This window comes from Bos grunniens, chromosome 21 (assembly GCF_055505025.1).
Source record: "Bos grunniens cultivar Pamir isolate PY7600 chromosome 21, Bosgru_T2T1.0, whole genome shotgun sequence".
In the NCBI taxonomy this organism is placed as follows: domain Eukaryota; kingdom Metazoa; phylum Chordata; class Mammalia; order Artiodactyla; family Bovidae; genus Bos; species Bos grunniens.
The window spans coordinates 25,609,814-25,620,865 of NC_141185.1; the positions used below are offsets into that span (position 1 = coordinate 25,609,814).

General features: G+C 50.8%; 3 non-coding genes across 3 annotated transcripts; 2 read left to right on the plus strand and 1 right to left on the minus strand.

Moving 5' to 3' along the window:
* The first annotated feature begins 1,112 nt into the window (after nucleotides 1-1,112).
* On the plus strand, nucleotides 1,113-1,202 carry TRNAY-GUA (transfer RNA tyrosine (anticodon GUA)). The gene is given in 2 exon segments: nucleotides 1,113-1,149; nucleotides 1,167-1,202. It is a non-coding gene; the product is annotated as a tRNA-Tyr (tRNA).
* A 5,771-nt stretch (nucleotides 1,203-6,973) lies between these two features.
* LOC147349283 (U1 spliceosomal RNA) lies at nucleotides 6,974-7,137 on the minus strand. The gene has a single exon (XR_015150803.1). It is a non-coding gene; the product is annotated as a U1 spliceosomal RNA (small nuclear RNA).
* Nucleotides 7,138-10,888: 3,751 nt separating this feature from the next.
* On the plus strand, nucleotides 10,889-11,052 carry LOC147349284 (U1 spliceosomal RNA). Its single transcript, XR_015150804.1, has one exon. It is a non-coding gene; the product is annotated as a U1 spliceosomal RNA (small nuclear RNA).

An 11,052-nucleotide genomic window follows, 5' to 3' on the forward strand; every position in this document is an offset into this window, starting at 1 on the left:
AGCAGCATAGTTGTTTACAACGTTGTGTTAGTTTCAGGTGTAAGGCAAAATGTTTTATATATCATATTTTAGTTAGAGAAAGGGGTGTGGAGGTGGGAGAAAACTGACAATAGACACCGTAGGCAAATTAATTAGTACCTTAGTTGTTAAGAGCTACAAAAAAAGTAAATAAAAAAAATCGAGGAAGGAAAGGAGATGGGGAACTGCTATAAGGAGGCAGGTTGCTGTGTTGATTTCGGTAGTCAGGGGAGGCTCCCTGGAGAAGGTGACAATGTGAGCAGACTGGAGGGAGGAGGGGGCTGGGCATAGGGCTTCTGGGAAGAGCATCCCTAGCAAAAGGTCAGCTAGACCAGTGTGTGGAGAAGAGCATGAAGGTCCTGAATACAGAACAAAATTTATGAATGGTACCGAAACTGAGAGAGGTGACTGGGTGGAGACAAGAACTGAGGGTCGTGTAGACCTGTGTAAGGGTTCAAGTCTGAGTGAACCAGAAGTTTCCAGAAGAGAAGCAGCTTCATCTAAACCCTCCACATCCCACCCCCACCCCTCTTCCACACTCCCCTAGCAAAGGAGAGAAAATCACTCTGGCTGTAAAGGTGACAGAGCGAAAGCAGGGAGATCCATAGGAGACCTGCAGAATGCAGGCAAGATGATACTGGCTTTGAAGGGCGGCACAGCAAATAATACCATTTTGACCAAAAGAGTAGTTTGAACTGACGGCACTTAAAGAGCACCAGGTGGCTGGCTAGGCGGTTGGCAGCCGGCTCCGCGGTGCCCCTCTCCTCGGCCCGGCCTCCCGCACCCCACGCACCCATCCATTTCCCAACGCCTCTCCCCTAGCCCTCTTCCTCACTTTCAGGCCGCGGTCCCCACTTGTAGAAAGAGGGACGGGGGAGAGAAAACGAGGCATCTTGAAACTCGCTGCCCCGATGCCGGGCGACACAAAGGCCGGGCCGCAGCCACCCCGCAGGACTGTCTGGTCCTCTCACCCGCACCCGGACTCTGGCAGCGCGCCCACCGATTTCTTCAAAAGGGCTTCCGACCAGAGTCCCAGTGTGGTTGTGCATCGTTTCCGGAAAAAGTAAGGTCCCCGGCCGCTTGGTGGCGCGCACCCTTCGATAGCTCAGCTGGTAGAGCGGAGGACTGTAGATCCGACACCTGTGGTCATCCTTAGGTCGCTGGTTCGATTCCGGCTCGAAGGAGGTGCTGGTTGCTTTTGCTCCCCAGTGAAAGGCACCCCGCCCCCGGCGCCTCTGCCCCGCCCGACACCCTGCGGCAGCGCAGCGACCTTCCTTCTTGGCCAGAGGCGGGAAAGCCTTTCAGGGACACCCGCACAGGCCCGCGTTGGCCGTGGCCTGGGGACTCGCCTGCGCCGTCTGCTGCCCATAGGCCGCACGCAGGCCCACAGCGCGGTCTGCCGCCGGCCGCGCCCTCTCCGCTTTTATTCGCTTTCCCACCCCCGCCCCCGCCCCCGCTCAATGCGCCCAGGCCCAGCAAACAGCAGCTGCGCTCCAAAAGCCCTGGAGCGCGGCCAACAAGCACCCAGGCCATCACAGAGTCAGGGACAGCAGGGCACCCTTTCTGAAAACCCCTCAATGCCGGCTCAGCCTCCAGCTCTTCCCCTCAAAGGAAGGTCACATTCTCTGTTTCTCCCAGTCACAGTCTTTGAACCTCCCAACCCCCCCCCCCCTCTTTCTCTGTTCCTTTCATATAGTCTCTGCAGGTGCGGACTTGGGGCGACAGAAAACTTTCCCAGCCATCTCTCGGGGCAGAGCTGCCACCCCAAGATCTTCCGAACCACTGCCTACCCTAGTCCTACTAGGGTAGGCACCCGCAGGAGCAAAAGTCAGCAGGGCTCTCAGTGGGCCTGACAGTGCTGATGAGAAATTCCGCGGCTAATTCAGGTGTCCTGTCCGTCTGAGGACCGGAAGTGCCCCCCGGGGAAGCCTCAGCTTTCATAGGCCGTTGCACCTATCCCTGTAGCCGCTGGAAGGTTCAAGTTCCTGTGGAAAGAACAAGGATTGCTCCCACTCTGTAGAAGGGTGGGAAAAGCGCCCCCACCATTCTGCTACATTTGATGGAGGAGAAATCAGTTCAGTTCAGTCGCTCAGTCGTGTCCGACTCTTTGAGACCCCATGAACCGCAGCACGCCAGGCCTCCCTGTCCATCACCAACTCCCGGAGTCCACCCAAACTCATGTCCATCAAGTCGATGATGCCATCCAACCATCTCATCTCTGTCGTCCCCTTCTCCTCCTGCCCTCAGTCTTTCCCAGCATCAGGGTCTTTTCCAATGAGTCAGCTCTTCGCATCAGGCGGCCAAAGTAGAGATGACAGCAGAAGTACAGACAAGAGCTCAGAGAGCCCTGAGTCGGGAGCAAGGGGAGCTGATGGCAGGGAGAAGGGTGGAGGGTGGGATGGGGGGCATGTGGGGAGATGTTAGCATGAGGGGCACATAAATTCACCTAGTTGCACAGACCACTAGCCTGTGGGTTCTGACCAGGTGGCTAACTTTAGTGCTGGGTCCTTAAGGCTAAATTGGAAGAAAGAAGAGGATGAAGTGGAGAGAGCACCCAGAAGGAACTGGGCTGGACTGTTACCAAGAAGGAGCAGCTTTATTTTGGGGACAGACTGGTTTGGGTGTGGGTACAGAGAACAGCAGGGAGTGGTACTTTCTCCCTTCCTATGGGAGGGAAACTCGAGACTGCTTACAGTTGGAGCCCATCTCAGAGGACTCTCGGCAGAACACCGAAGGCAGCGAGGCTCTCTGAAACCTCAGGGGCCCGGGGCTGCTGTCCCTGACCCTTGAGGCCACAAGCCATATTTTGGTTCTGGTTCTGATTGAAGGCGCGAGGAGAAGGGGAAGACAGAGGATGAGACGGTTGGATGGCATCACTGGCTCAATGGACATGAGTTTGAGTAGTCTGCGGGAGTTGGTGACAGACAAGGGAAGCCTGGCGTGCTGCAGTCCATGGGGTCGCAAAGAGTCAGACATGACAGTGCCTGAACTGAACTGAACTGCCTCTCAAACTGGAGACTGTGTTTCTGCTTTGTCTTCCTCTCCTGGCAAACTCCTGTGGTCACCCAGCACTTCTCATCTCAGCCCTTCTCATTGTCCCACTGCTAACTAACATGCTCTGACCTGGAGTCTTTGGAGTCTCCCTGGGCCTAGAGGGTTGTGCCACTGCAGTCTGACCGGTGCCCTTCCAGAAGGGTCCATTGCTCTGCGAATGCAGAGACCCCAGCCTCGAATGATACCATCTGTAAAGACCAGCAGATGGGGCCAAAAGAAAGAACCTTAGGCTTTTGTTGGATCTATTCCTGAAGGGATGTGGAGGTGTAGAATCCATGGGGACCTGGGTTTGGGGAAGTGGGAAGGGGGGTGGATTTTGGTTACCAGCATGGCCAACTATTCTGGTCCGGGTGTCACAGAAACTAGCAGGGATGCTCTGAGGCACTGTCCCCCAACCTCAAAGGGGCAGAGGTGCCCGCTGCCTGGTCAGGGAGTGGCAACACACTGGGCTGAGGGAAGGCCACTTCACTGTGGCTTGCTGTGCCTCTGGAGGACTTTTGCTGGGTGGGCTAGCGATCTTGGGTGGTGGACACACACCAGTGGGATCTGAAATGTTTGTAGAGTCCAACCTGGACACCCGTGCCCTCTGCCCCTCCCTCTGGACTCCAGCCCCCTCTCCAGGAAGTCCACAGAACCTTGACCTCTTCCAGGAAGGAGCCCCTTATGCCCAGGAATTGGGGTAGGTGGGCGAAGGAGAGCAGCCAAGGCTGGATATCTACAGGCCTGTTTAAGCCTGGGTGTGCTGACTGCTTTTGATAGCCTTCTCCATCACTCCACAGGAAGCCTCGCTGCAACCCGAAGTCATGGTGGGCAGGAGGGTGAAGGGGTACATCAGCTTCCACGGAAGGTGAGGCTCTTAGTAGTGGAACATGCAAACCTGGAAAAGTGAAGAAATGTACAGTGACTGATTTGGGGGCATATCAAGCACACAGGAGCCAGTTTGAAAGGAGTCCCACTGCCAAATCAAGGTAATGATAATAATGGAACATAATCCATTGAGTAAAATAGGTACAGGACTTAATACCAGTGACACACCAGTATTCATCAACAAGAGGAACCAGATTTTAGTCTCTAAATGTCATTCTCCAGCAAAAGGAACCAGGGCCAATAAAAGGAAGCACTTAGCCACTTTTGGGGGTATTTATCTTGCTTTGGGGGTTCTTTTGTACATGTAAAAAAATCTGCTGTTTTTGTTTTCGGGCTGCACAGCTTTCAAGATCTTAGTTCTTTGACTGGGGATTGATGTCTTGCCCCATCAGTGAAATCCTGGAGTCCTAAACACTGCACTGCCAGGAAATTCCCTCCACATTCTTTTTTACATTTTTTATATATTAAACTAGTTGATTTACAATCTTGTGTTAATTCCAGGTATACAGTTGAGATTCCTTGCCATTATAAGTTATTATAAGATACTGAATATAGTTCAATGTGCCATGTAGTAAAATCTTATTTATTTTTTATAGTGTTCTATAACTGTTAATCCCATACTACTAGTTTATCCCTGTCTTTTGCCTCCCCCTCTTCTCCCTACTCCCCCTTGATGCCTGTTTTCTGTTTGTGATTGTTTCTGTTTTATAAGTAAGTTGACTTCCTTTTTTTTAGATTCCACATATAAGTGATATAAAAAAAACTCTTGAGAGAGTCCCTTGGACTGCAAGGAGGTCCAGCCAGTCCATCCTAAAGGAAATCAGTCCTGGGTGTTCATTGGAGGGACTGATGCTGAAGCTGAAACTCCAATACTTTGGCCACCTGATGCGAAGAGCTGACTCATTGGAAAAGACCCTGATGCTGGGAAAGATTGAAGGCAGGAGGAAAAGCAGTGACAGAGGATGATGAGCTAGTTGGATGGCATCACCGACTCAATGCACATGAGTTTGAGCAACCCTGGGAGACTGTGAAGGACAGGTAAGCCTGGCATGCTGCAGTCCATGTGGTCGCAGAGTCAGGCACGACTGAAACAGTAAGTGATTTTACAGATATTATATTTGTCTTCATCTGATCTGCTTAGTATAACCTCTAACACCTATTCAGTTCAGTTCGGTTCAGTCGCTCAGTCGTGTCTGACTCTTTGGGACCCCATGGACTGCAGCACGCCAGATCTCCCTGTCCAACTCCCGGAGTTTACTCAAACTCCGTGTCCATTGAGTCGGTGATGCCATCCAACCATCTCATCCTCTGTCGTCCCCTTCTCCTCCCGCCTTCAGTCGTTCCCAGCATCAGGGTCTTCTCCAATGAGTCAGTTGTTCACATCAGGTGGCCAAAATATTGCAGTTTCAGCTTCAGCATCAGTCCTTCCAATGAATATTCAGGACTGATCTTCTTTAGGATGGACTGGTTGGATCTCCTTGCAGTCCAAGGGACTCTCAAGAGTCTCCCCCAACGCCACAGTTAAATTCTTCAGTGCTCAGCTTTCTTTATAGTCCAACTCTCACATCCATACATGACTATTGGAAAAACCATGGCTTTGACTAGAGGGACCTTTGTTGGCAAAGTAATGTCTCTGCTTTTTAATATGCTGTCTGGTTGGTCATAACTTTTCTTCCAAGGAGCAAGCGTCTTTCAATTTCATCGCTGCAGTCACCATCTGCAGTGACTTTGGAGCCCCCCAAAATACAGCCTGTCACTGTTTCCATTGTTTCCCCATCTATTTGCCCTGAAGTGATGGGACCAGATGCCACGATCTTAGTTTTCTGAATGTTTAGTTCTAAGCGAACTTTGTCTCTCCTCTTTCACTATCATCAAGAGGCTCTTTAGTTCTTCTTCGCTTTCTGCCATAAGGGTGGTGTCATCTGCATATCTGAGGTCATTGATACCTCTCTCTTCCTTTCCCGATTTGGAACCAGTCTGTTGTTCCATGTCCAGGTCTAACTGTTGCTTCCTGACCTGCGTATGGCTGACCTCAAGAGGCAGGTCAGGTGGTCTGATATTCCCATCTCTAAGAATTTTCCAGAGTTCGTTGTGATCCACACAGTCAAAGGCTTTGGCATAGTCAATGAAGCAGAAGTTTTCCCTGGAACTCTTGCTTTTTCCGATGACCCAACGGATGTCGGCAATCTGATCTCTGGTTCCTCTGCCTTTTCTAAATCCACCTTGAAGAGCTGGAAGTTCAGGGTTCACGTACTGCTGAAGCCTGATTTGGAGAATTTTGAGCATTATTTTACTAGCGTGTGAGATGAGTGCACTTGTGCGGTAGTGTGAGCATTCTTTGGCATTGCCTTCCTTTGGGGTTGGAATGCAGACTGACCTCTTCCAGTCCTGTGGCCACTGCTGAGTTTTCCACATTCAGCACGTTCACAGCATCTTTTAGGATTATGAAATAGCTCACCTGGAATCCCATCAACTCCACTAGTGAAGGTCCTAAGGCCCACCCACTTGACTTCGCATTCCCGGATCTCTGGCTCCAGTTGAGTGATCACTGCTGCTGCTGCTAAGTCGCTTCAGGCGTGTCCGACTGTGTGCGACCCCATAGACGGCAGCCCACCAGGTCTCCCTCCTCCCTTGGATTCTCCAGGCAAGAACACTGACTGGGGTGGGTTGCCATTGCCTTCTCTGAGTTGAGTGATCGATCACACCACCTTCACTACTTTCTGTATAACACCTATTATTCAAAGTGTTGTAAACTTAACAGAGACCCTTTCCCCAAATGGGGAAAGTGACAAGCGTTCATAAGAAGGGTTACAACTGGAGATACAACTGAGAAGATTCCGTGGTTTGAACGATTAAGCACATCACACTCAGCGCAGCGCAAAGTACAACTTTCTGTGCATCATCAGTACAAGTAACGAAACATACTGCATAATGCCGAAGTGATAGGAACTTTATTAAAAATACGCAGTAACCGCCGAAAGAGCAGACTACGTAACCACTATAAGCTCGTCTATTCTTCATAAACCACGTTGATCAGGGGAAAGCGCGAACGCAGTCCCCCACTACCACAAATTATGCAGTCGAGTTTCCCACATTTGGGGAAATCGCAGGGGTCAGCACATCCGGAGTGCAATGGATAAGCCTCGCCCTGGGAAAACCACCTTCGTGATCATGGTATCTCCCCTGCCAGGTAAGTATGAGTTGATATCCACCCACCGCCCAGCACCCTCGAGCTCGCCCCACTCTGCACGCACGGTCACTTCCCTCGCACCACCTCCGCACACTCAGCTCCTGCTCGTCCCTCGGCCCGGCCTCGCCCACCCGGGGAACAACCTCAGGAACCTCCGCGTGTGCACACGCAGGACACCGAGGCCCGGGAGGAGCGGGACCAGCAGCCTCCGCGCGCCGCTCATCTACATACGCCACGCCCCCATACCGGTTGTGTGACCAACCAATCCCCAACCTAGACAAGTTGCCTTGAGGTTTCTGGGCCCGCAGCGAGAAGACGCGACCTGGAGGGGGAGCCCGGGAAAACAGGAGTTCTGGGCGGCCGGAACCCCGCATTTGAGAGTGAGGGTGTGAGTCGCGGCTCCGTTCTAGTCTCACCTTCCGATTTTGTTTTCACAGCCAGACCGAACTCATCCCCACTGGGCATGGTTATTATGAGGACCTTTCCCTCCCCCGACCCCCGTTAAATATTTAAGTAATAAGATTTCCGCAGTCAATTTAAAAGCGATCGCTTTATTCGTAGTGTCTTCCTGAGTTAGCATCTCCATCAACTACTTCAACACATATCTGCTTCAAGATACACACTAAACCAAGTGAAAGTTAGAGGGGAAAAAAGTCAAGAATCTAACCTTGAAGAAAGTAAACCAGGGCAAGGTACAAACTTCTTCCACTTTGCAAAGAATACAGTGCTTGAGTCAAGTATATAGTACTGGCAAATACAAAGTTTTAAATTTTATTTTGGCCGTTGCCCTGCGATTTGCAGGATCTAAGTTTCCCCACCAGCGACTGAGCCTCTGCTCCCTGCAGCGCAAGCACAGAGTCCTAGCAACTGGACCGTCAGGGAATTCCAAACAATTTTTAGAGAGTAAATGAGACATTTTATATCCCAGCTACTCTGCCCACTTAGAGTCTACCCTTCCCCTGGAATCCCAGTAACTAGGCTGACCAATAGAATGAGGCCCAAGTGATTTTCAGGGGATTCTGAGGCTAGGTCAGCAGAAGCCTTGCATCTTCCTCTGTGTCTCTGAGAACCTTGTGTGGCCGACTTGAGCTGTGAATAAGAAGGCTGACAACACTGGGGCTGCCATGTTGCGAGGAAGCTGCTGCTTTAGAACCTGACTCTTCTCCCTCCCTAAGGAGAGAGTAAAGATAGAGGTGCTGCTGCGTGACTTTAGTCGTGTCCGACTCTGTGCGACCCCATAGACGGCAGCCCACCAGGCTTCCCTGGCCCTGGGATTCTCCAGGCAAGAACACTGGAGTGGGTTGCCATTTCCTTCTCCAATGCAGGAAAGTGAAAAGTGAAAGTGCAGTCGCTCAGTCGTGTCCAACTCTTAGAGACCCCATGGACTGCAGCCCACCAGGCTCCTCCATCCATGGGATTTTCCAGGCAAAAATACTGGAGTGGGGTGCCATTGCTTTCTCTAAGATAGAGGTAGGCCACCGTAAGTTGGTAGATGGCAGGTCCAAGAAGCATAGGAACTTACTAAAATTGTCTTGGGTGGCTGAAAGAGGAGTAGCTCTCTACCCCTACCTGCCAAATCTTAAAAGTTATAAAAAGGCCTTAACTGGGTTGTCAGGTATGCTGTTCAGACGATCTCAACAACGCCTTACTTCCTCAAGGTTTTTTCCTTGGGATAGCTCCCACTGTGGGAGTAGTAAGCAGAGGGTACATTCCAAGGACAGGGGAATGGTTGCCTGAGTCTAGCTCAAAGACCGGTGGTCACAGCCTACCGATCATCTTCTTCAACAGAAGACCAAAGTTTTGTCTCCAATCTGTTCCTGGTTGGAGAAGTAAGATCCCACAAGCCAAGAGCCATACATGGAAAAGGGACACACTCAGGTTTCAGCCCCAAACTGTGACCCCAGACATTGGGGAAGAGAGAAATCCCTTCCCAAACTGCAGATTTGGATGAAAATAGATGAGTGGTTTTGTTTCAAAGCTCTTAACTTTGGGGGTGTTTTTTTTGGGGGGTGGGGGTGATATTTTTGTGCAACAATAGAGAAATGGAAGAGGGATACAGAAGTAAGCAAACAAGTAACATGAAGTAGAAGGGGGAAACGTGGGTTAAGGGATAGAGAAGACACGACGGAGAGCGGGGGTTGGGGTGAGGGCTTACAGTGTTTGACAAAGGGGGTCAGGGAAAGCCTCTCTGTTTCAGTTTGCTACATACTCCTGCTTCCCTTTGCTTGCTTGTCATTAGCACATGTAACCACCAAAAATCGACAGGCTCAGCCCCTGAGTTTACTTGTTCTGTCCTAAAATCAAAGTCCTAGTCCTAGAATCAAAACCAACTCGTTAGCATTTCCAATTCTTAGTTTTAAATTTATGGGAGTAAATAAGTAATGACTTAACTTTGTGGATCAGAATGAATATGGATGTAATTGTGGCCCTGACCAGGGCCACAATTCTCAGAAAAAGAAAAATGGGTTTCCTAACAGGTGTCTCTTTCATGTCATTGTTACTCACGGGAGAGTATTGTACCTCCCAAGAAAGCTGGGTGGAACAATAGTTGAAAACCAAGGAAGGGAGTTCCCTGGCAGTCCAGTAGGACTCCTCCCTTTTAGGGCAGTGGGTCTGGGCTCAGTCCCTGGTTGGAAAACTAAGATCCCACAAGCCAAGAGGCACAGTCTAGAAACAAACAAAACCACAGAAATATATAGCATATGAGTGGTACATTATCCTACAAGATTTCAAAGCATAGAAAGAGCACAAGCAGAGGGAGAATCTGAAAAGGTATCACAGCAATCATACAGTTGGAGTAACCATAGGTGCAGCATCTCGTGGCTGAAAGGAATCCTAAAGGATCTTTCTATCTAGTAACTGAGCCACCCATTGCTTGCAGATGGATTTTGAAAGACAGGTAGGGTTTGGATGGTGCTTGCGCTGCAGGGAGCAGAGGCTCAGTCGCTGGTGGGGAAACTTAGATCCTGCAAATCGCAGGGCAACGGCCAAAATAAAATTTAAAACTTTGTATTTGCCAGTACTATATACTTGACTCAAGCACTGTATTCTTTGCAAAGTGGAAGAAGTTTGTACCTTGCCCTGGTTTACTTTCTTCAAGGTTAGATTCTTGACTTTTTTCCCCTCTAACTTTCACTTGGTTTAGTGTGTATCTTGAAGCAGATATGTGTTGAAGTAGTTGATGGAGATGCTAACTCAGGAAGACACTACGAATAAAGCGATCGCTTTTAAATTGACTGCGGAAATCTTATTACTTAAATATTTAACGGGGGTCGGGGGAGGGAAAGGTCCTCATAATAACCATGCCCAGTGGGGATGAGTTCGGTCTGGCTGTGAAAACAAAATCGGAAGGTGAGACTAGAACGGAGCCGCGACTCACACCCTCACTCTCAAATGCGGGGTTCCGGCCGCCCAGAACTCCTGTTTTCCCGGGCTCCCCCTCCAGGTCGCGTCTTCTCGCTGCGGGCCCAGAAACCTCAAGGCAACTTGTCTAGGTTGGGGATTGGTTGGTCACACAACCGGTATGGGGGCGTGGCGTATGTAGATGAGCGGCGCGCGGAGGCTGCTGGTCCCGCTCCTCCCGGGCCTCGGTGTCCTGCGTGTGCACACGCGGAGGTTCCTGAGGTTGTTCCCCGGGTGGGCGAGGCCGGGCCGAGGGACGAGCAGGAGCTGAGTGTGCGGAGGTGGTGCGAGGGAAGTGACCGTGCGTGCAGAGTGGGGCGAGCTCGAGGGTGCTGGGCGGTGGGTGGATATCAACTCATACTTACCTGGCAGGGGAGATACCATGATCACGAAGGTGGTTTTCCCAGGGCGAGGCTTATCCATTGCACTCCGGATGTGCTGACCCCTGCGATTTCCCCAAATGTGGGAAACTCGACTGCATAATTTGTGGTAGTGGGGGACTGCGTTCGCGCTTTCCCCTG